Below are 13,309 nucleotides of genomic sequence, written 5' to 3' on the forward strand. Positions count from 1 at the left end.
TCATATGAAGCAGAATTGTCCAAAATCTTGTACGTGAAAAGAAGAAAACACTTGCTGTGGCCTTCAACTCGACATTTAGATATATCGACGACGTATTGTCAATTAACAATGGCTATTTCCATTCTTATGTCGATACGATATATCCTGGTGAACTTGAGATAAAAGATAGCTGACAGAGTCTGACACATCTGTTTCATATTTGGATATTTTACTTGAAAAAGACGTCAATGGTAATCTAACAACCAAGCTTTATGATAAACGTGATGACTTTAACTTTTCAATCGTCTACTTCCCTTACTTATGCAGCAATATACCTTCATCACCTGCATACGGGGTATATATCTCTCAGTTGATTCGATACGCAAGAGCATGCTCTACGTATGTACAATTTCTAAAACGAGGTAAATTATTGACAAATAAGTTGATGAAAAAAAATATCAGCTGTCTCGTTTAAAGTCATCATTTCGTAAGTTCTATGGTCGATACAATGACCTTGTCAGCAAATACAATTTATCATTGAGTCAAATGCTGACTGACGTTTTTCATACTAATTGTTAGGCCATTATTTACACACTGAATTGTCGACGGATTTTTCCGTTATTTCCCGATCATGACAAGGAGCACACGGCGGGTGTGACCGGTCGGTAGGGGATGCTCACTCCTCCATGGCACCTGGTCCCACCTCTGATGTTTGGAGGTCCGTGTTTGCTCTGCTCCTATTTTGTATTGTTTAATGGATTTTTGAGCTTGAATACTGTTCGTTAGCCTTCCTCTCCTGTACTTTCCTAAGTGTGTCATTTGTGATCCACTCTTTATGATGGTACTTTTTCACTCCAAGTATTTCATGGCAGCTTGTTGTGATGGTCTCTTTTATCCCTTTCCAATGGTCTTCAACTGTTGTTACTTCCCCTATTTCCTGAAGGGCAGGGGATGCTCACTCCTCCATGGCACCTGGTCCCACCTCTGATGTTTGGAGGTCCATGTTTGCTCTGCTCCTATTTTGTATTGTATATACAATATATATATATATATATATCTGTATATATTCAGAATATTTAAAATAAAACCCGATTTTTCCAAATTTAAATAAATGCCTTTGTACCAGTAATTTTTTAAATGTCAAGATGCTCAGATATACAATTATATAAGATATAATTATACAGCTATAGTGCTTTTGTTGTGTTCTTTTTTGTGATAACAGAGATTGTCAGTCAGAGAAGGATGCGACGCCGCGGGACACAGTAATGATCTGTACTATTCTTAATGTAATAAATCAACTATCATTAGACAGTTAAAAACCGAGGTTTCCCAGAAGATTCCTTTTGTATCATATATCAACAGGGTAGACAATATTACAAGAGATTTCTTTGACAATAAAGTCCCAAATCAGCTTCAATCTATTTAGAAAAATTCCAGTATCAAAATTAATGGTTGCTCTGCGACATCAGTTTAACAAGATTGATTGATCTAGACCAGCATTAATTTCTTCCACAAGTAGGCCATTATGTGATTGAGTTCTGTGTTTGCTTCATTTTCTACGACAATAAATAACTACAAGGGTTGTTGAAGTAATGTAAACTGTGTATATCTTGAAACCACTGGCCTCGGAATCGGCAACAGGTAACGAAAGTACATGTAACACGTAAAATTTTATCCTTTACTTTAAATGAAGTTTTTTTTCCTAAACATTTAAATTCCATAATTATTTTTATAATGAAATTCTTATTAAACAAATTATTTCACAAATGCCACATAAATTCATATACACACTACTAGTAATTTATTACATATAATACAATGCCTTTCTATAAATGATTAATTCTTTCTAATTTATTCCTTTATTTTATTAGTATTCTTTGTGTTGTTAATCTTTTTATTTTATTATTTATTTCTTTTCTTTTGATGGAGCAAAGGGTCGTATTTCTTGAACAAAATATTATTTTTATTGTTATAAATAATTCTCAATTTTTATTTCTTTTATTATCAACAGCTTGATGAACGGCATTTTAAACATGGTGAGAGTACCCAGCCGTTTGTAAGAAAGTGTTGGTGTGATATGCTTCCTTAAATAACGATATCAAATAGAGGGATGATAAAATATATGTCGTATATGAGGCACGTCAAAACGTATAATGTATGAAAAAAAAAATGACAAAATGTGCCTCGACGGTAGCTTTTAGTGACTGCTTATAATAAGAGTTCCTTACTAGTATTATTGATTGAACCTAACATGAAAACTAAAACAAAATTCACATTATTAAAACATGATTCTACAAGGAAGTTTTCTTTCAGTTTACTCAACATCCTCGTGAATACTGTTACATTGTCCACAAACCCTATGTAACTATGTAGTATGCTTCACATACAAATCTGCATAAAAAAGACCTGTTGATTCCTATCAAAAGTATTATGTGACGCCTGTTAATGAATCATCCTATATCAAAATTAAGTGTAAAGATTAACACCCTTAAAAAGCAAACCATGTCGAAGGAAGCTTAAATCGATGCCTATACCAACAAAGCAGTCCCTATTCTCCCGTAATGTACGTTGCTGATTTATGGAGTCAGCCTATTCCCGTTTATATAACTATTGCTGCAGATTCTCTCTCATAATTCACGAAGGCTCTATATCATTGCAACAGATAAAGGAGTGTATAAACAAAGAGGTATTTGATAGAATGAATAAAGTTGATTTACTATGGATTTTGTTAACAATGCACTAAATAAATATGATAAAAAACGATGTGCTTCCTTTTGTTTCCAAGTTGTCACTAAACAGGTCGTTCAACGTTCCCCGAGACGAGTACCTTTAGAGAGAAGCTTTGTTGATATTATGGCAGACACTAAAATATAACCATTTCCATGAAGTTTCTGTTCAAGCAATCAATCTATTTCTGTCTATTTTTCGGTATTTGCATGTGTGATATCGTCATAATTGATATTGGTATCACAATAGTCAAGATAGAAGGTCATTGATGTGATAATACAATTTATATCTGGTTAATATTTAACTGCAATCGAGTACAACGTTGTAATAGATAAATAATCATAAAAATTAAATGAACATAACTGATTCCCAACTTGTATGAAATTAGTAGTTCCAAGACATTTTTTTTCATCACTGTCATTTGATTTAACGTTTAAATAAGCAAACAAAAACACAAAAAAGCAGTTCTGTAACCTAAGGACTCCTTTAAGGTATAATTGTTCTAGTAAAAAATTAGTCTTTTTGCACACCTGACCTCAAAATAAGCCTTCAACGTTTTCTTATTGCTATTTTACTCCACATGCTCTTTAAGGTAGAACTGCTCTGAATATAATTTGGTATCTTTGGGTCCTTTGCCTAAAAAAAACCCTTCGACATTCAGAATGATTTATTTGTTTTGAATCTAGAGACTTTGAAACCGGATTAATATTTTGTGCTCTCAGGTGTCTTTTTTAAAAATTATATTCGCAGCGCCTATTGTTTCCAGAAAAAAAGATCCAATTTTCTGATTTTGATGATCTTTGGGTCCTCCTTGTTACTGCTTATATCTCATCTAATAAATAAAAATGGTACTGATGTATCCTACCACAATAGTTCATTACTGAGTAATATTTCAATGTATAAAAAGTAGATCAATCATTATTTTGTACATTCATAAACCTGCAGATAAAGAAAAAAAGGCGATTAAATAAAAAAAATCATGTTTTTTTTATGTCATTAATTTTTGGAAGAAAAAAACCCCCAGAAACTGAGAATAGATAATGTTTGAGATTTCACTTAATTGTCCATGCAAATGATGCTTCATCCCCCTCTGAGGATCACTGTCCACGTCCTCGGTTTCTTATATTGCAATAAATCAAGGAGCTGGAGATAGTGTTATTCTCTGCAACAAAATGAAAACCATTAATTACGTATTGGAGTGAGTAGCATGTCTGACAAATCCTACTCTGAATCTCCTGATATACTGTCAGAGGAATAAAGAAGTGCCGTGCTATCGCTTTGATGTAAGGAAACCAGCAAGACATTGGCATTCTTAGGGAATGTTCATGGCAAATTCAACATCGTCATATTTAACCCTTTTCCGATCTAGGAAGGAACATACAGTTTTACTCAATCTTTGATTTGTATACCTATCCGACAAATGAAATTATTTTTAAATTTACATAAGTTGTGTCCTGCTTACTATTTCAAGAGGAAGGGAATATTTCAAAACACTTTAAACAAAAAAAGTTAAAAAGTTTTAATTTTGATTACATTTTGAAATAGGAAAAGCAAAAATAAAGAGTATGTTATCATATTTAGAAATACCGATGTTTTATTTCAGTTTGGACTAAATCGTTTCAAATGATCAAATTGATTTGTTTTAATAAATGCTTGGAATGACATTAAGCTTCTTTGAAGACGAATCTCTGTGAATCTTACTTTATACATGTGTATAAAATTGGAAAATAAAGAAAACTTCACATATTTAATCATTGTGCAAAAGAAATAACTTACTAATATACCAGTGTGATAATTGTTGATTTATATAAACGTCTGTATTAGTAGAGCACATCTACATAGGATCTTTGATAACCTTAATAATAAGATCGTCCATTATAAAGCAAACACTGAATAGAGCTTTTAATCCAGAAGATGTAAATAGAGAGCAGAGCAAACACTTCTTACATAGGAGGTGGGATCAGGTATCATTGGGAAATAAGCATCCCCAGTCGACCGGCCACACCAACCGTGAGACATTCTCCTTAAAAAGGTACTATAGTATGCAAAAGCATTTCAGAATAAGAAACTGCTTTGAACGAAAAAAATATCATCTGTGTCCATGTTTTTGTTTAAAAATTGTGACTATTTTCTTTCAACCCTTTAAAGGACGAATCCTGCAAATCTGTACATTATATACGGTAAATGAGGCCAGACAAAGATAATTACACATTACGGTACTAAACCTGCTATAAAACTGATTTTAATTTAACCGAAAATGCTTCATTTTTGTAACCATTATGGTAGATGGATAAAGTATTTCAAATATTTTTGTATTTAAAATGATTTTTTTTCTATAGTTTACTGATTTTATTTTATACCGAATTAGCAATAAATTGATTTATGTAAAGAAGGTTTTTTTTTTCTTTGTCTGCATTACGTAAACAATCTGAATTTTTTATTTACTTCATTATATTATTTTTTCTTAAGGTTAAAATATAAGAATTTTTAATGAAAAAGGGACTTTTCAAAATATGTATCAAAATGTGAATATAACGAACATTGATTATGCTCAGAAGTCTATTTCAAACAAGACAAATTGAGAGCAGAGGCAACCTCTGTTAACAGTAGTGGGATCAGATGCTGATGCAGATTTCAGATGTTGGAATATAAGTTGTGTAGTGATGTAGAATTCTTTGTTTCAATTTCTGTCTTCCAGTTCTCCAATACAAGATTTTGAACCCATTGATTGGTTTTATATTATACCCACAAGTCGTGCATTTTATGACATGCCTTATTTCATTCTATTAATTGGATACTTTAGCCTTCAGAAACAGATCCAATCTGATATAGATATCATTGTGTTATTGGGGGGTGAATCCCATTTGTGATTGAATTTCAATTTCTACTTCTCCGAGGAATTCTAAATAATTTTAAAAATCAAGCTCTTAAGCAATTCTTTAAAAGGATATAAAGGCTTTTAAGACAGGAATTTCTCTAATATACATATTATATCGGAAAAAAAAATATTGATATTTACCAGTTTTTCGACTCAAAAGGAACAGTTGTACTCCACCCTTGCAATTATCCATATTCTTAGAAAATGGGTACATATTCTAGTTTTTATACATGTTATACAGGTTATTGGGTTTTTTTTTTCATTTCCTTACAAGATTTAATTATATATAAAGTTTACTTTAGTTAATACCTTTAAGAACTATGAAACTAATATATATCATTGGCACTTACATTTTCTATGCAAGATTGAAGTATTAAGAATGGAGTTTTACTGTGAAACATTTTCGAAGATCAATATAATAAATCACCATTATTCCATATCTTTGAAGGTTAGTTTGGATATAAAATATATTTGAGCATAAATGTATTAACGTATTATGATGCAAAAAAGCTCTTTGATATTAAAATAAAACATTCTGAATTTCATAGCTGCAACAATTTAATTTTTATTCTCTATAGCACAAGTTTTGATACTTTAATTCACTACCGTGAACCATTCTATCAACTAATTTAACCTGACAAAGTCTTTCGAACTTTCAAATACAATGATAAACATTTTATTTACCTTAGTGTCTCACGCAGTTTCGGTACTTTATATGCGACTGAATGGATTTTCACAAAAATGTAAAAACAGTCAAAATGTAGTTGTGCCAATAGTAAAGGATAGTTAACTATTTTATTTTATATAACGGTGATATATTATATACTCGACATGAAATGATTCAAACTGTTATGAATGAAGTTTTTTTTTCTTTTTAAGTAATCATTTGAAGGGATTGTAAGGTGCAAATGATAGCCAGCTCCGAATTCTTTTTTTTTTATTGTTACACGTAGTCTTAATTCTAATTAAAAATTATATACATTAGTAAAGGAATTGATACAAACACAATCTAAAAGATTTTGAATGATGTGTACACAATGGTACAGCTTATATAACTGCCCTTGTGCTCGCTGTTGTATCAAACTTCAATTAATTAAGAATAAATACCACAAACAATTTTTTTCTTCGAAAATTTGAATATTTTTTGCATATAAAGAGACCATTCTCACTTAAGAAGTGATATCTGTTTACGTTAACAACTATGTTTGGCCAAGCCATATAATTTGGTGAAGAATGGGAAAATGTAACTTTACTGTTCAATTCAATTTTTGAAAAGTTTTAGAAATATTATGAAGTTTTGTTACTGTAAAGTTTCTGGGAACAATTTGAAGAGTCCATTTTTACATTTTACACAATTATTTTTTTTAAATGAATAATATTGAAAAAATAGCAATGTAACCCTTCTGTGTGGGAGATAAGAAAATTTGTTTTTGGACTCTTTAAATGGCAAAAGTTTTCCTTCTTGAGAAATACACGTACGTTATCGTTATTTCGGAAGTAACTCCCCCCCCCCCCCCCCATGAACTGACTACTATTACCTGTTTTCTTTATTGTGCATATATTCAAGAATTCACTTTCTTCGCCAAAAAGGCTTACAATCAATCTTTTTTAGTACAGAACAGGTATTTTAATCTACCAGCAAAGTTTGTCCGCTGCAGCAGTAATATCCCTAAATGAAATGAGCAGCTTAACCTAAATGCCAATTAGTTGTAAACTTGTTAAAAAGGATTGTTAAGAATTGTATATCAAATCTCTAATAAATTTACAAACAAAGTTATTTTTCTGACCAATATTATATACTTCGATCGTTAATTCAACACATTCGTGTAATTACTGTGTATTTCAAAAATATTCATTATTGCTTCATTTGATACCGAACTTGGGCATTTTTTTCAGAAGTGCAAGTAACCCACACTCAAGCTGACACCAACTGTATAATAAAATTCATCGATTTCTCTAATCCAACTGATTTGAAAAAAAACTTGTGTTCATGATAAGCAAAATGATGGTCGCTTTTTATATGTCTGTTATCTTCTTACAGATAGTACTTGGACAAGCTGAGGAGAGGATTCGGTGAATGATTCAGACGTGCTATCGTCTCAAATTCATGACCTAGAAGGGAAATATCAGGACATGTTATTGAAGTATTTTGATTTATCTACGAAGTACTCCGATATGTCTACGAAGTACTCAGATATGTCAACGAAGTATTGCGATATGTCGATGAAGTATTCCAATATATCTAAGAAGAATTCCGATGTATTTAAAAAGTATTCAGATCTTGTGGCGAGAACAGCTGAACTGAATGTGAAATTTGATACTCTGCCCCTCCGACATCTTACGGTAATTCAATATATCAGATATCTATTATATTTATCTCTTAGAATTCACATGAAAATCTAGAATTAATTTCATAAAGGACATGAGTTTATCTTGAAAGTCCAATGTGCTCGATAAAAAAAGTCTGTTATACAGGAAATTGAAGAGAAGCAGCTCTGGGATCCCCTACCTGGGCATGCGGAAAACCAACAGTAGTTTAGGGTTCTTTTTTGTGGACAAAATTGATGGGCACAGGTTCTAAAGACACATCTATTCGAAAGCTATCGTCTCCACCGTGTGCATAATCAAAAGTCCAACTCTGACATTAAGCTACCAAAAGCTACTAATTACTGAGGTGAATAGTCCTCTTTTTCTTCCCAACTTTACCTTTCCCTATCTCTAAGAATAACATCATTTGAATTGGCAATCTGTGTTGTCCTTGCAGATTCAGGGCCTTCATGTGTGATTTTTGACTGGTGACATCTTTGATTAGCATGGCTCTACAGTGTTTGAGATTCTCTCACTTTCCATCATGAAATATTTTTTTCCTGAAAAGACAGCTATAGTGGTACGTCAAAAGGTCTTAAATAATACTTGCTCTCATAAATCTGTTTAAAGATCAAACAAAACCTGCCATGTATTTGAAGCTGTCAACATTATTTTAAGTGTGTATTCTTAATTGCTATCCAGTGTGCTGAAAAAAGTATTTCAGGTGCAAGTTGAAACTTCTTTTCCATAATTAAAAAATATGTAAATGTTTGAGGCTCTTCGCAGAAGTCTGCAAGAGGAAATAACTCCATGAGTCTAACATATCTTTAACCAAGTATAATGCAGTGATAATAGCATAGTTCTAAGAGAGTGGAAATAACTGACGTGACAAGCAGAAATTCAGCATAGAAAGGTTTCTTGCTTAAATACATTCCATTGTAAACAAACACAATTTACTTTGAGATTCACCAACAAGGAATATAATGTTCACAAAGTTTGAAGGACATCGAATTCTTTGAATGGAATCCCTCAGATACTCTCTACTGACATTGATGTCAAACACCGTCGTCAGGTCACTGAAGATAAGTTTGATGATTTGATTCTGTACACAGCTTTTACTTTGTTATTGATGTTGAACTGTGAAGGATATGTCTTCTTTTCAGCTTGTGCATCTGAAACCACTTCATATGTTAAGCGATGTAAGTTTTAAAAGGATTGAAAGAGACTGGTCGTGGTCTTACCTATAATGCTAAATACTGATGCGGCACTTGGGTTCTCAGAAATGCATCTCCGTCTCAAAACAACAACAGCAGCAGTTCAGTCAACTTGTAAGGATTACTACTCCTCTTTCCTTCAGATCTCTGGTAATATTCAATCAAATAATATAGTTAAGGTTACCTTACTATGATATATTCCTATTAAGATGGGCCGCATTGAGTAAAGCCAGTTGTGGGTGTATTGAGATGGCTTGTACATATATGTCCTCCCATTTACTTTATGAAGGTCTGCTGAGTTGCTTGTTAAAGTGATCATTTTGAACCAAGTGATGTCCTTCTCATTGTCCTGTGTAAGCTTGTCATTCATCTTTTGCAATATTGGAAAAAATTTCAAAGTGGTATCATCAAACACAAAATAAATTCACAACATCGCCCATTCCAGATGTTGTATGCAATGTAAATGCACACACTTTTGTTAAGTTTTTGTTATGTTTTTAATTTAATACACATATATTTCATATATACAATTTTTAATCATATAATCATTTTATTTGTAGCTTTATTTCCTTATTTATAGTACATATTTATTAAAAGTATATATCATGTCTTAATTCTTTCTGAATAATTCCATTTAAATCATGTAAACAACAGTAGCCGCTTAGATTAATTTGAGGGTTTTCTGGTGTATATATATATATATAATACCTCTATTAAGAATATTCAAATTTGATTGGCTTGTTAGAAGGCTTTTAAAGTTAATAATGACTCCAAAAAGTACCGTTTACAGCAATAATGACCTAGGAATCATTGCACTGGGGTATAATGACCCTGTCATTATAAATAATGACCGCTAAAAATGACATCTTAAAAACTTACACAAACACTAATGATTGTTCATTATGAAATATGCCGTTATAAAAATATGTGCAGTCTTTTTATGATGCGGAATACGATTAGCCCTTAGATGCGCCATAAAATTTATCGTTCTCATTGAAACTTTCGTTACAATGTCAAATTCAACGAATGCAGACTCGGCTCTTTTATACAGTAAAAGTCTTCACCAGATTGTCATTGTACTCTGGAATGGTATTTGTGAATTTATAAAAATGCATGTTACTGGCAATCACAGAGTGTTTTGATCGATAAATCGGCGGTGCAAAAACTTCAAGGACTTGCAGGCGAAATTAAACAACTTCACAAGGGAATCCCGATCCCGATCCCGATGGAACACTGTTAATAACAGTTCGTAGGTCTACACAATTTGATTATTATAATAATTATGCCCACAAAAATTGTTTTAACTTATATCGGTATAATAAAACAATTGATAACCCCTTATGAGGTCAACATGGTAAAATAAGGACCCTCGACCTGGCCCACTCGTTTCATCATGTTGAACTCATAAGGGGTAATTAATTGTATATTAAATAACACGCCTATGCAAACTTGTTTTGAGTTTAGGCAACGTTTAATTAACAATAATCAAAACACTTACTCAAGGGTATTACGAGTACATGTATAAGGATATATCATTTTCCAGATTTTTTTCGAATTCAAATTTGTAACAATATATTAGAAAATCTTATAACTTTATGCATCATCCTTTGTGAACACAACATGCAATATTTAGCAGCATGGGTTTTCTAAGTAATTCTTTAATGTATTTTAATCAACACTATGCAAAAAATAAATAAACTAAATTATACTTTTACTTAGATTACATTGGAAAGATTTATATTGATACTTTTGAAGAAAAAAATTGTTGTCATATATTAACATATATATTTTTAAGCTTGTGGAGTGTTTGTACGATGAGGGAGAAAGGACTGTCCTTCAGATAAAGAAACAGAACTGGTTTATTCGAGTATGTAAGGAGAACTTAGTACAATATTCTTTATCTTCTTCTCACTCCATTCCTTTGCAATTGCTTTGTGAAAATATTCGGATTTTCTGTCAAATTTTGGAAGTATACTTACATGTATCTGATATCTAATGTTATGTTAAATAATACTATAAACGTCTTTTTACCTCCTCCTTCCTTTACCTCCACACAACATAAACACCATATATGTTGAAAATGTATTTCATTGATCAAGTAAATCTTGATCAACCATCTAAAATTGTAATAGGAACAAATGAAAATATGTACCAAAACATTCCTAAGACTACATGCAATTGTTGAGTTCACACGAATAATCAAATACAAAAGAACTGACAAAATGTAATCAAGTACTTCAAATTAAACATAAACATTCAAAAGTTTACTTCTTCTTCATACAATAGTCATATTTAACAAATTACTCTGACACTGTCTCGAAAAAAAAAAAAAAAAAAACAGACAGACAGACAAGCAAATTTACACATATATAAAATACATATCCATTACCAACATTCATGCCAGTCGAGAAAAAGTAATTTACAAGTATTTATATCACAAGTTTAATATTCACGATTTTCTATTTTGATACATTTCACACTAAGGCTTATTTCACTGAATTTGTCATTGTTAAATAATTTGATAATTACATTGTAATTTTAAAAATTATGTTTATAAAAACAAAGAAAGTTATGATAGATTATTTATTATAAAAAGTGTAGCTTGTAACTGACTGTTACCCGCAGTCATAATTAACCTTGCATTTCCTACGAATGATTTTCAATTATTCAATGTTACGGAATATAGGATGCGTATGGCACGTTTTTGATTATTGAATACTACATTGATATGTTGGCAATGTCTACGATGGATTAATGTTCGCGAAATAATCTTTGATCGCGAACATAGTAAATTAAAACCATCACAATGTATGCCACTTTTACAGTACATATTATTAAATGTATATTGTTTAGTCGCCGAAATGTGGCTGAAATATTGCCTACTCGGCGTTAAACAATAATAATCAATCATATATTGTTTAGGATTTGGTGGTGGCTCTTGGTATACTCATCCTGGTGCTGCGGCTGAGTTTGTTTGCCTACCAAGGGATCCATCCCTGACCAACAAATTCACTTCCTGTTATGCTTTCATGTATGGAGCAGAATACGACTCCGATGATTTTGGCCATCATAATGGGGATGACCTGCCTTGCGTGGTTTGTAGAAGAAACACTCAATCCAGTGTGTTGATGATACCAGGAAAGAACAGCTGCTACAAAGGATGGACAGAACAATATCATGGATACCTGGCAGCAGGATATTATAATTTACGAGCTGCCACACAGTACATCTGTCTGGATGAACACCCTGATGTTCTTACAGAAGGACAACGTAATGACAATGGGAAAACGTTCTACCCTGTCAAAGCGGTGTGTGGAGCACTGGCATGTCCCCCATACCAGAACAATATGTACCTCACATGTGTTGTATGTACAAAATAAACACATGGAGCAGAACGTCTGTAAATTGATTCTAGTATAATATGAAATAAATTCATGAACTCTGTGGCATTTTTGTTTTACATTCAATGCTCAGGGAGCTAAGTATCCATAGACTACCAGTGCTAGGTAATTAAGTAGATACTGAATGAAACCCAGATTTCTGATAAATTAAGAATATATTCTTCAATTAAGCCCATATTTATCAACTGATTTATGCATATATTTGAATACTATTTTCATTTTCTACCTGGTGGCAAATGACGTCTTTTGAGGATGTTCCACTTCCTTAAATTTGCCGCTGAACTGTGCATTTAACCGAGGTCACACATTATTTGTTATCTATTTTATATGACTTTAACACTCAAAATTCACAAGCCAAGAACGTCGATATTTGTTAAAGCAATGTTTTTGACTGCAGCAGGTGATTACAGATTCATAAAGGGACAAAACAGAGCATGTGCAAACATTCCCACTTGTAAATAATGGTAGAAATGGCACTTCAATATTGTTGCACTCGACCTGAGAGCATAAGACACGGACCCTTGGGTATTCTAAAGGTGGGATCAGGTGCCTAGGAGAGGTAAGCATCCCACTTTGACCGGTCACACCCACCGTGAGCCCTATGTATTGATCAGGTAGCCGGAAAATTCCGCAGTCAAATTCATTATAAAAACATAGACCTAACATTTGGTTTGAAACACGTTATCAAAAATACGACCCATCTGTTGGAAGCCTGCCTCGGTTTAAAAATTAATCTTGCTCTTAAGTATTCATCAAGCTGTAAGTTGTTAAACCATATGCAGGTGACAGCGGAGTAATGGAGT

At 32.4% G+C, this 13,309-nt stretch overlaps 1 pseudogene; it reads left to right on the top strand.

Annotated features, from left to right (window-relative positions):
• Window positions 1-7,586: 7,586 nt before the first annotated feature.
• LOC133203765 (short-chain collagen C4-like) lies at window positions 7,587-12,493 on the top strand (annotated as a pseudogene).
• The last annotated feature ends 816 nt before the right edge of the window (window positions 12,494-13,309 follow it).

The sequence above is a fragment of the Saccostrea echinata genome, unplaced genomic scaffold (genome assembly GCF_033153115.1).
Source record: "Saccostrea echinata isolate AGI-Se365-2 ecotype Australia unplaced genomic scaffold, CSIRO_AGI_Sech_v1 ptg000051l, whole genome shotgun sequence".
In the NCBI taxonomy this organism is placed as follows: domain Eukaryota; kingdom Metazoa; phylum Mollusca; class Bivalvia; order Ostreida; family Ostreidae; genus Saccostrea; species Saccostrea echinata.